Genomic DNA, 10,824 nt, shown 5'->3' with positions numbered 1-10,824 from the left:
AGGTAAATTGTGTGGGAGAGGTCTTCTGGTCTTTGCTCTATGACCTGAAGCAAAGTCAGCTGGATGGTCTTGAGCTGCCCCACTATAAAGATGAAATGGTTGGGGATTGGGGGGACGGAAACTCTACTAACTTGGCTTGGGGCCCTCCGCCATGATGGTGAGGATGGTGACATGGCTCAGCCCCCAAGGCTGTAGGGGAGGAGCTAGAGACTTCTTCTATAGCAACTGGACCTTCGAGAGCTCTTTTTGTTGGATCACCCTTTGGGCTGGCTCTCACTTTGGGTGCTTTTTGGCTTAGAAGAGGTTCATTGAAGAAACTCCATGTAAGAGATAGTGATTCTCTCTCTGGGCTTCTAAGAAGCACAGAGAAACAGCTGGCAGGATGCAGATGAAGAAGGATTCTAGGAAAGAGGAACCCTCCTGGGTCTGGAGGAGCTCAAGAGAAAGGTAAAGTGGAATCAAGCTTGTAAATAGATGTTTTTAAATAGTTAAGATAAAATGACCTGACTGAGCTAGCAGGTTTTTACATCAGTTCCCAAATCACATATCTTTGTGGGTACAAATACTAGTTAAATTAAAAAAAAAAACATATATATTGCAGTTAGGTTCAATCAGGGAAACAGAGGAGGGAAGTGGATCTGAGGGAGCAGGAAGGTTGGGGAGGGGCTGGGGAGAGAAGAGGGAAGGGAAACAGCAGTCAGGATGTAAAATATGAGAGAAGATTAAAAAGGTCACGTTCGATATATGTTTGTATGTTCACTCTAAATGGTCTTCATATAGGAAAAAAAGTAAAATTGCAGCTGGCGGCCATCCCTGAAGGTATGTGTGGTGTAAGCTCTGGTGTCTCTCAGTGTGCTAGACAGACCCACTTCAATCGCCCATCTGACTTACTTGGGGTTCCTGCAGCCCACAGAGCCCTTTGTGTGCCCCATGCCCATTTGCATAGACCATTTTGCAGTAAAAATAGCAACTTAAGGACTTGTACCTGACTACCAAGATAGTGCAAGAGTGAGAGCCCCCATCTCTCTTCTCTTTAGTTTTAAATATTTCCAAAAACCTCTACCTTTGGCATTAAAAAAATAACAGTCTTGCTAATGGGGCAGGAGTTGTAGTTCAGTTAGTAACGCATTTGCAGACCTGAGTCTGGATCCCCAGTATTCACATACACGGCTGGGAGCCATAGTGTACTTCTGTGATACCAGTGCCGAGGAAGCAGACAGGTGGATCCCTAGAGGCCATGGGATAGCCAGGCTAGCTGACTCAGAGCTCCAGATCCAGTGAGAGACTCTGTGGCAAGTAACAAGGTAAAGAGTAATGGAGGAAGATGACAGATCCAGATTTCTGACCTTCACACACGCGCGCGCGCGCACACACACACACACACACGCATACACATGAACACACACACATGAACACACACACATGCCACATACACACCACACACAAATAAGCTCACATACATATACACACATGCATACACACACACAAATCACATGCACACAACACAGACACACATACACATCACATATACATTATACACAAACACACAAGCACACACACATCACATGCACACAACACAGACACACATACACATCACATATACATTATACACAAACACACAAGCACACACAAATACATGTATACACACACAATCACATACATACCACATGCACACACATATGCACACACATATATACACACAAACATACATACACACACACCACATACATACTACATACACATGCATACCACACACAAATGTACATACAAACACACACATGCATGCGCACATGCATACACACAAACACACACATACACACACATACACACCATACACACACATGAACACACACTCCACATAATAACAAAATAAATAGATGCAATACTTTAAAGTGTGTTGCTGCCAATATAGAACAACACAGAGTAGAAAAAAAACCAATTTATTCTAAAAGGGAGGAATGAGATAGATCAGGGGTGGGGGGGGTGGGGGGTGGGGGTGGTAAAGCAAGGCAGAACCAGAGGCAGATACCTACCCACCTCAAAGCTCCATGTCTAGTCTCTAGAATCCATCAGAGTGGCCATGCCCCTGTGACCCTGGCACCTGCAGCATACATCAGACAGTGCGACAATCACTTCTGTGTTGGGATTGTAATGACATCTCTGGCAAACTCTTCCAGATCACTTCGGTGGGGAGCTGCTAAGTGTTCAGGATGAGGTGCCATCAGCAGAGGTGGGCGGGACTCTGTGCCCCTGGGCTCCTGGGTGGTCCGCAGTCTGCTTTGCTGCCCTTTCGCTCAGTGACTACTACATGCCAGGGCTTGGAGATCACAGCCATGCCTGACTGACGTCTCCACACCGCGGTGCTCTCTGCTGAGTTGTTTTAGTTCGCCCTTCGTGGTGGAAGCTTTCTGGAATCAAAGGCGTGAGCCATGTAGGTGTTCCTGCTCCTCGTCCCACAGACCTATCCATCCCCAGTCTTCCAATCATTTTTCTTCATATCCCTAACCAGTCAGGCGAGTCTCCTACACAGGTGAGTAGGGTCTGTTCTAGCCTCAGGCCATGTCTCCTGTCATGCCAAGTGCAGCCGCTTTCAACCTGCCCACGTGAAGGACTTCTGTAGTGGCGATTTCTGGTGGTCAACTGACTATATCTGGAATGAACTCTGACCTGGATCTTGGCTTGGAGACCTTGAAGCACGTGGCTATGAATCCCAGAAGATTAAGACAGGGAGATCTCTAGATTCAAGGTCATCTGGGACAAAGCAAGTCCCAGAGCCAGGCGTGGTGGCTCACACCTCTAATCTGGGCCACACCTTCTGCTGGAGACCTACCTAAGGACATTAGAAAATGGAAGATTCACTCTTCTTTGCCTGCTTGCCTAGTGGGACTGAGCAGCTGCTAGATCCTTGGACTTCCATCCACGGCTGCTGCTGTGCATTGATGGGAAGTTGGACTATAGACCGTATGTAAGTCATCAGCAAATCCCCTTACTGTATAAAGACTCCCCATCCGTTCTGTGACTCTAGAGAACCCTGACTAATACAACTTCCTTCCTCGCCCTTCAAGGCCATCCTGGGTGCAGCTGTAAGGGCTCCCTGCTGGCTATTTCCAGCAAGCATCTACATGGTAAGCTTGCTTCTCTGAAGGAAGCAGGGTGGTTTCCTCCTTTGAAGTAGGCAGAGGGTCCCTGAGTTGCCTACAGGGAATTGGGGAATGAGGACAGCATTGGCTCATTTTCCTGTCTCTGTGACAATGTACCGGATGGGAGCAACTTAAAGGGGAAAACAATGGATTGTGAGGAATGATTTCAAATGGTGTATAGAATTATTGGGGCGTGGTGTTGTCTATCCTTTAACCCCAGCACTAGGGTGGCAGAGGCAGGTGGATCTCTGTGAGTTCAAAACCAGCCTGATCTATACAGTGGGCTCCAGAAAAGCCATGATTACAAAGAGAGGCCTTATGTATAAGTAATAAATAATAAATAAATAAATAAATAGAAAACAACTACAGCCACTTTAGATAATTGCAAAGCATTGGCTATGATGGTCAAAGCTAAACCAAGTTTTTAAACTTCTGAATTTTACTTTTAGTCTGCTTTGAGTTTCTATGAAATTGGAGTTCAGAATTCTAAGATGGAATTCAATAAAAGTCTAAGAAATCATCTCTTTTTTGCTTGGATGTGCGTGTGTGTGTGTGTGTGTGTGTGTGTGTGTGTGTGTACATGTTGGGTGGCACATGTGTGGGGGAATGTGGATGTGTATTGCTTGATTGTAATCCACTTGAATTATTAAGGCAGAGCCTTTCGCTGAACCTGGAGCTGTGGATTAGTGTGGTCCAGCTAGCTGGCTTAGCCCGAGGATCCCCTGTCTCCTTCTGACTGCCACACCCAGTGGGCTTTTACACAGGTGAACTCTGTTCGTCAGGCTTTCCTAGAAAGTGCTGCATCTTCCAGCCATCTCCTCTGAGCCCAATATATCAGCATTTTAGACTCATACTGGAGTGTCGTTAGTAAGAGAGTCACATAGAGCTAGGCCGTGTCTGCGTGGGTAACGTGCTTCCTGCACAGGCAGAAGGGCCCTAATCTAAGTCCCGAGACCCAAGCCTAGTGTGGTGGTCTGTGCCTGTCATACCCACGCGGGCAGGGCCTCGCCGGCCAGCCAGACTAGCTAAACTTGTAGTTCCCAGTTGGTGAGAGATCCTGTCTCAAAAAAGAAGAAACAGAAGACAGAGAGTCACAAAGGAAGACATCCAACTTTAATCCATGTCCCGCTGCACCCACCCCCAACCCCAGGCAGGAAGTGAACATATCTCCTCTGCCAAGCACCCCACTATGTCTTATTACACATCTAAATCACTAGATCCAACCAAGTGAACCAAGACCTTCAACCCTGTGACCCAAAGCAGACCTTCTGTCTTTTTAAGCTTATTAATGATCTCAGGCACAGTAACAGAGAGCAGATGAACATTGCCTTCACTCATTGATGGGGAAAGGAGTCAAACCCAGGACCTGTGGATCTGGTCATTTATGAACTTTGGCCAATGCTTCCCAAAGTTGTCCTTTCTTCATTTGTGGATGAGAAACAGCCCTTAGAAGAAATAAATTAGAGTCGATGTGTAACTCATTCCTTCTGGGATGTGTCATGTACATGATAGACGGCCTCATTTGTTAAAGTGGGGAGAAGGAGAGAGCTTCAGTGAGACTCTACACTGAAAACGAAACCTCGCAAGGTCAGAAACACCTGGGAGAGAGCAACACTGCAGTGCTCCTCATTAAATTGTCTTCCCATAAGGCAGCCGAATGTACTGACAAAGCACACCAACTTCTGCCAGGCAGAGCTGGGGTCTCATTACAAGTCAGAACTCACCGTTTGTATAACCTCGGGGAGTTCTCTAACTTCTGGGAGCCTCACTTTTCCCATGTGTTTGGGAATCATTATGGCGGCCGATGCTAAGGTTTCTAGCTGCACTCCCCTGCTACCATCCTAACCGCGTCTCAAAGTCTGAGCGGAGTCATGCCACCTTGTGTCATTTCTGCCCCAGAGAGTGAGAAGTGTGTGACTCAAAGGGTTACTAATCCCTTGAAACCCTCAGATTACAGATAAACCCATTTCCCGATCGTGCCCCACCTTGGCTTACATGGCTTTGATGACCTGATCACACACTCTGGGGACCACATGAAGGCTGACACTCAGAGCTGTACTCCCCATCCGAGACGTGCTTCTGCTCGTGTGCACTGCGGATGAGGGAAAGGACATCACGGGAAGAAAGGACCACAGACCTCCATGTAGACATCACCAGACCAAGTGCCTGCTTCTGCTCTTTGGGGAATGGGAACCTCATCATTGGAAGGATGAAGACATTTATCATGTCACTTTAAGTGTGTGTATGCCTAAGAAGTTCGGAATTAAAAATACCCTCACAGAAGGCACAGAATGTGTAGGAGTGGCCAAACAATGACTGGTCCAGTTTGAGGCCTATACCGTGAGTGGGAGCCCACCCCTCACGGTATTGTTGGGTTCCATAGCTGCCTGCAGCTATTACGAAGTGGGTTTCTGGAACAGAAGCTGAGGGATGAATAGGGAAGGGGCAAAAAGAATGAGGGCTAAGACAATATTTCACTGATCAAAGCCGGAAACTTTAATGGCGCCAGACCTTTTAACAGTTTGGGCAAAGCCTTCCCCCCCCCCCTGCCCCCCAGACTCCGGGCTGAGTTCCGGTGGAAGTTGTCTAGCTTCTCTTGGAGGTCCTCCTCTTGACTGCTCCAGCAGCTGGGTGGGTCACCTGCTTAATTCAGGAATTCCTAGACCTGGAGGAACAATGAACTTAACCTTTACTTTGAGCACTCCACCCTAGGTGGAGCAGGATCCGGGCTATCTGGGAGATGTTAACCTTGACCATAGTCAAGTACACTCTTAGCACTCCACCCAAGGATAAATATTCTGCTTTAACCTACTTCCTTTTTATGTGTAATGGCAGATTCCTGCCCAAAGCCAGGGATTGTCCTTGACCAAAGTCAAACTCTGACCTAGTGCATGACTGCCCCAATATGGCTCCGTACACTGTATGACCAGGATCCAGAGGCTGCATAGCCCAGAGTCCTAGAACAGGCGCGGGGAAGTCAATGAAATGTGTCCCACCGTGCTGTAGACCTGAAGCTAACACAATCGTCATCAGAGAGGCTTCATCTAGCCAGAAATGGGAGCAGATGCAGGGACCCACAGTCAAACATTGGGCAGGCCTCGGGGAATCCTACAGAAGAGAGGAAGGAAGAAGGATTGGAGGAGGCAGTAGGGTCAAGAACTCTGCCCACAGAATCAACTAAGCAGGGCTCATAGGCACCCATAGAGACTGAAGCAACAATCAGGGGCCCTGCATGTGCCTGAGCTAGGGTCTTTGCATGTATATTGTTGTTGTGTGGTTTAGTGTTCTTGTGGGGCTTTTAGCAGTGGGAGTGGTGGCTGTCTCTGACTCTTTTTGCCTGCTTTTGGGACCCTTTTCCTTCTACTGGGTTGCCTAATCCAGCCTTGATATAAAGGTGTGTGTTTAGTCTTACTATAACTTGTTATGAGGTGTTCAGTTGATATAGCTGGGAGGCTTGCTCTTTTCTGAAGGGAAACTGAAGTGGTGTGGATCTGGGGGAGAGAGGGGTTGGAGAAGAGGGACTTTGAGGGGAAACTGGTCAGGATGTAATATATGAGAGAATAGTAATCTTTTATTACAAAGTAAAGAAAAGAAAAATAGCACATGAAAGCCATCAAGAACACACAGAAATTGCATTTTTGTTTCCAGGTGTTGCAGGCAAGGTGCAGAGACTGACTCCTCCTGAGCAGATGCGCCATCACTGAGCAGTGCTCTCAGCCACACACGAGTCTTAGGCAGGGTGGGTGGCAGGATGATCTCCTAAGCTCTTGGCTTCAAAACTATAAGGGGAAAATGCAGGAGACAAAATCTCACCTGAGATGACCAAATCTCAACCAATCTGTGTAATTAAAAATTGATGAAAATATCGTAAACAAGCAAAAAGAAACATTGTCTGATAGCTAAGCTTAACTTCATTCCAGAGAATTCTGCATCTTTAAAAGTTGATCATTTCATTAGTTTTGTTTGAAAATAATAAAGGCAAGTAAAAAGTAAAAGAAAAACCCTTATAAGTCCATTTAGCTAGAAAAGAAACAAATTGGCAAATATATGTTAGATATGTTTTCTGTGGCTTTAAAACAAACAGCAGGATCCCTCAATTAAATTATTTTCATCCATCAAAATTAGATTTTGTGAGTCTTCTTGGTGGGCTATTCAGTTTGCTTTTACATTTTTTGCTATAAACATTTATAACCATTACAGACTGGTGATGAGTGTATAAACTGACTTGCAGGGGGGCTGGAGAAGTGGCTCAGTGGTTAAGAGTACTGGCTGCCCTTCTAACGACCTCCATCCCACAACTGATAACTCTAGTCCTAGAAATCTGTCGCCCTCTTCTGGCTTCCCTAGCCACTAGGCCTCCACAAGGTGCATGGACACACAGACACACACACACACACACACACACACACACTCAAGCAAAACACTCATGCACGTAAAGTCTAAAACTACAAATACACCACCTGAAAAATAATATAGTAAAAGCACTTTTAGAAATGCTGGAATATGGACAAAAGTGTTTAAAGGTGTATGAGAGAAGGGGCGATGGATCTGTGGTAGAACACCTGACACACAAGCATCAGGACTTTGGTTTGGATACAAGTCCTTATGAGAAAATCTGGGCCTGGTCAACATGCCCATCCCTAGTACAGGAACTGGCCATCTGGCTTAGCCCAGACTGTGAGCCCCAGGTTGGGTAGGAGACCTTGTCTCAAAAATAAAAAGCAGGAGGTCTGCCCTTCTGTGCAAAGAAACGAACTGGGGAGAGGGGTAGAGAGGAGGTATGTCGGGGCAGGGCAAGGCTGGGAAGAGAGGAGGGAGGGGAGACTGCAGTCCAGATGTAAAAAATAATGATAAAAAAAATTCAAATACAAAGCAGGATGAGCGACGGCTTCTCATCATGGTGGGCCTGAAACATAAGGCGCTTTAGGACTCCCGCAAGAAGATGCCAAAGCACAAGATTGGTGGTCGGCTTAAGGAGCTAAAGAACTTACCAGGCAGTGTGCAAGTCTGAAAACGATCTGAAGGCACTACCACGTGGAGGACAGATTGTGGCTAAGGTGCTCAAACAGTTAACAGAAGAAAATTTCATCGTTAAAGCAACAAATGGGCCAGGATATGTTGTAGGTTGTCGCGGGCGGCTGGATAGAAGTCGCTGAAACCCGGAAGGAGAGTCGCTTTGAACATGACTACACCAACCCTCAGGAGGGATTTGTCAGGAGAGTTGGAGCCACTGGTTTATATGTCTCATAAGGATAATGGAAATGTTTCTTATCCTGAGATTGGAGGGCTGACGGGACAGATTTGGGAATTAATAGAAGTAATAGGATTACAAACCAAGGTGTTAGTCCAGTGTATATGGATAACACCTCCAAAGGGCTGTTTGCAATACAGACCGGCAGGCACTGCAGAAACGCTCTCTGCTTGACCCGTTGCCCGCCAGCCGGACTGCGGCTTCCTAAAGGTCATTGTATCTAGTTCATTGGGGAAAATGCTTGCTTGATTAGAGAAATGTTTAAATACGCCAGGGATCACGAGCCATGTATCGTTTATATGGATGAAATAAATGCTTCTGTTTTTCTGAGGATGCATCTGCTGGCAGCGATTTAGAGAAGTTTAATGAAGTTACTAAATCAAATGGATGAATCTGATACCCTGCATAGAGTTAAAATGGTCGCGGCTATAAACAGAGCAGATACACTGGGTCCTGCTTTGCTGCGCCCAGGAAGATTAGGTTGAAAATGCATATCAGTTCTTCAAATGAACAAGCACAATTAGACATGTTGAAAAAAATCCACGCCCTACTGCCAAGCTCGGTGAAGAAGATTCTGAAGCAATTGTAAAGGTGTCAGACGGCTCTGAGGAGCGCACCCAAGAGGTACCCAAGAGACGTTCATACAGAAGCAGGCTTGTTTGCAGTTCGTGCCAATCATGGCTTTGGAGTTCAGGAAGATTTCATGAAAGCCATCAGAAAGATGGCTGATTCTAAGAATCTAGAGTCTAAATTGGACTACAAACCTGTGTGATTTACCCTAAGGTTTGACGGCTGTATAACAGACATTGGCTTAATGTAAGACTGAAGTTAAGGAAAATAATGTTTGTGTTGGCAGTGATCCCATTAAAAGTCAACAAACAGCTAGGCGTTGGTGGCACACGCCTGTAATCCCAGCACTCTGGGAGGCAGAGGCAGGTGGATTTCTGAGTTCGAGGCCAGCCTGGTCTACAGAGTGAGTTCCAGGACAGCCAGGGCTATACGGAGAAACCCTGTCTCGAAAAAAACAAAAACAAAAAACAAACAAACAAACAAACAAAAAGTCAACAAACATATGTATGAGCAACATGCATATGTTTATTACATACATGATAGTATATAATTCAATTAAATTGGTTCAGAAGAAAGTTGTATGTTTGTTAATGTTGCATTTGTTGCAAGAGAACTTACAAAAGACACGTTGATGCTCTTCATATTTTTGGAAAATACTTTTCATATGCTTTGTGAGCATTTTGTACATCATTCAAAATGCCTCGAGATAATAGTATTTCTTATGACTTGTTTTATAATTTCGTTTTCCTTGTCATAGAAAATGGAATAAGGGGGCTGGAGAGATGGCTCAGTGGTTAAGAGCACTGACAGCTGTTCCAGAGGTTCTGAGTTCATTTCCTAGCAACCACATGGTAGCTCACAGTCATCTGTAAGAAGATCTGATGCCCTCTTCTGGTGTGTCTGAAGATCGCAACAGCGTACTCATAAATAAAATATTTTTTTAAAATAAAATAAAATCTGCTTTATCTGTCGTATACAAAAAATAAAAAGCAAAAAATAAAAAATATACTACAAACCTAAAAAATGTATACACCAGGAAACAAAAGTTATCCTTTATGACACCATTGGTATTAATAGCTGGGGATGGTGGCACACACCTTTAATCCCAGCCCTTGGGAGACAGAGGCAAGACGATTTCTGTGAGTTCAAGGCCAGCCTGGTCTGCATAGTAAGTTCCTGGACAGCTAGAATTACATAGATAAACCCTATCTCAAAACAACAATAAAAGTACCATTAGACACACTACACACCATTATAATCAAATGATAAGTTTGTGCAAATTATGCTAATTGCCACCTTAGAACAAGCACCTACCACCCTTCTTCCCCTTCACCAGCCTCCAGCTTCTGCCCATGCCAAGGCATTTGATCTACCCACTGTCCAGGTGCCAAATGCCTTGCTTTCTTCTTGAACATCTGCCCTCCTAATATTTTGGTTAGGATTAACTAGTGTCCTGTTTTTGCTCCCTGCTGTCCCCACTCTAGGCTGCTGAATATCGCTGGGAAAATCCACAGAACGTATTCATGTTGGGGTCCCCATGTTTGCTGTCTCTGCAGCTCGCCCTCTCATACTGTTCTTCTTCCCACTTCTCACATAAAAACATCGTGTTCATTGAAAGTTTAGAATAAGTTCATTGAGCTAAGACATTATGTAACTAGAAACAGGAACTAGATACTATGAAACTAGAAATAGAACAAAAGCCAGGCACAATCCTTTATCCCAGCACTGAAGAGGTAGAGGCAGGCAGATCTCTGAGTTGGCAGCCACCCTGGTCTACAGAGTGAGTTCCAGGATGGCCGGGATTACACAGAGAAACCCTGCCTCCAAAAACAAAACAAAACAAAACAAAACCAACCAAACCAA

At 45.3% G+C, this 10,824-nt stretch overlaps 1 pseudogene; it reads left to right on the top strand.

Moving 5' to 3' along the window:
- Positions 1-7,920: 7,920 nt before the first annotated feature.
- On the top strand, positions 7,921-9,163 carry LOC127664608 (26S proteasome regulatory subunit 10B-like; annotated as a pseudogene).
- The last annotated feature ends 1,661 nt before the right edge of the window (positions 9,164-10,824 follow it).

This window comes from Apodemus sylvaticus, chromosome 14 (assembly GCF_947179515.1).
Source record: "Apodemus sylvaticus chromosome 14, mApoSyl1.1, whole genome shotgun sequence".
NCBI classification, from domain to species: Eukaryota; Metazoa; Chordata; class Mammalia; order Rodentia; family Muridae; genus Apodemus; species Apodemus sylvaticus.
The sequence above is the reverse complement of the archived record's forward strand: the minus strand, read 5'-3'. Positions and strand labels throughout refer to the sequence as shown.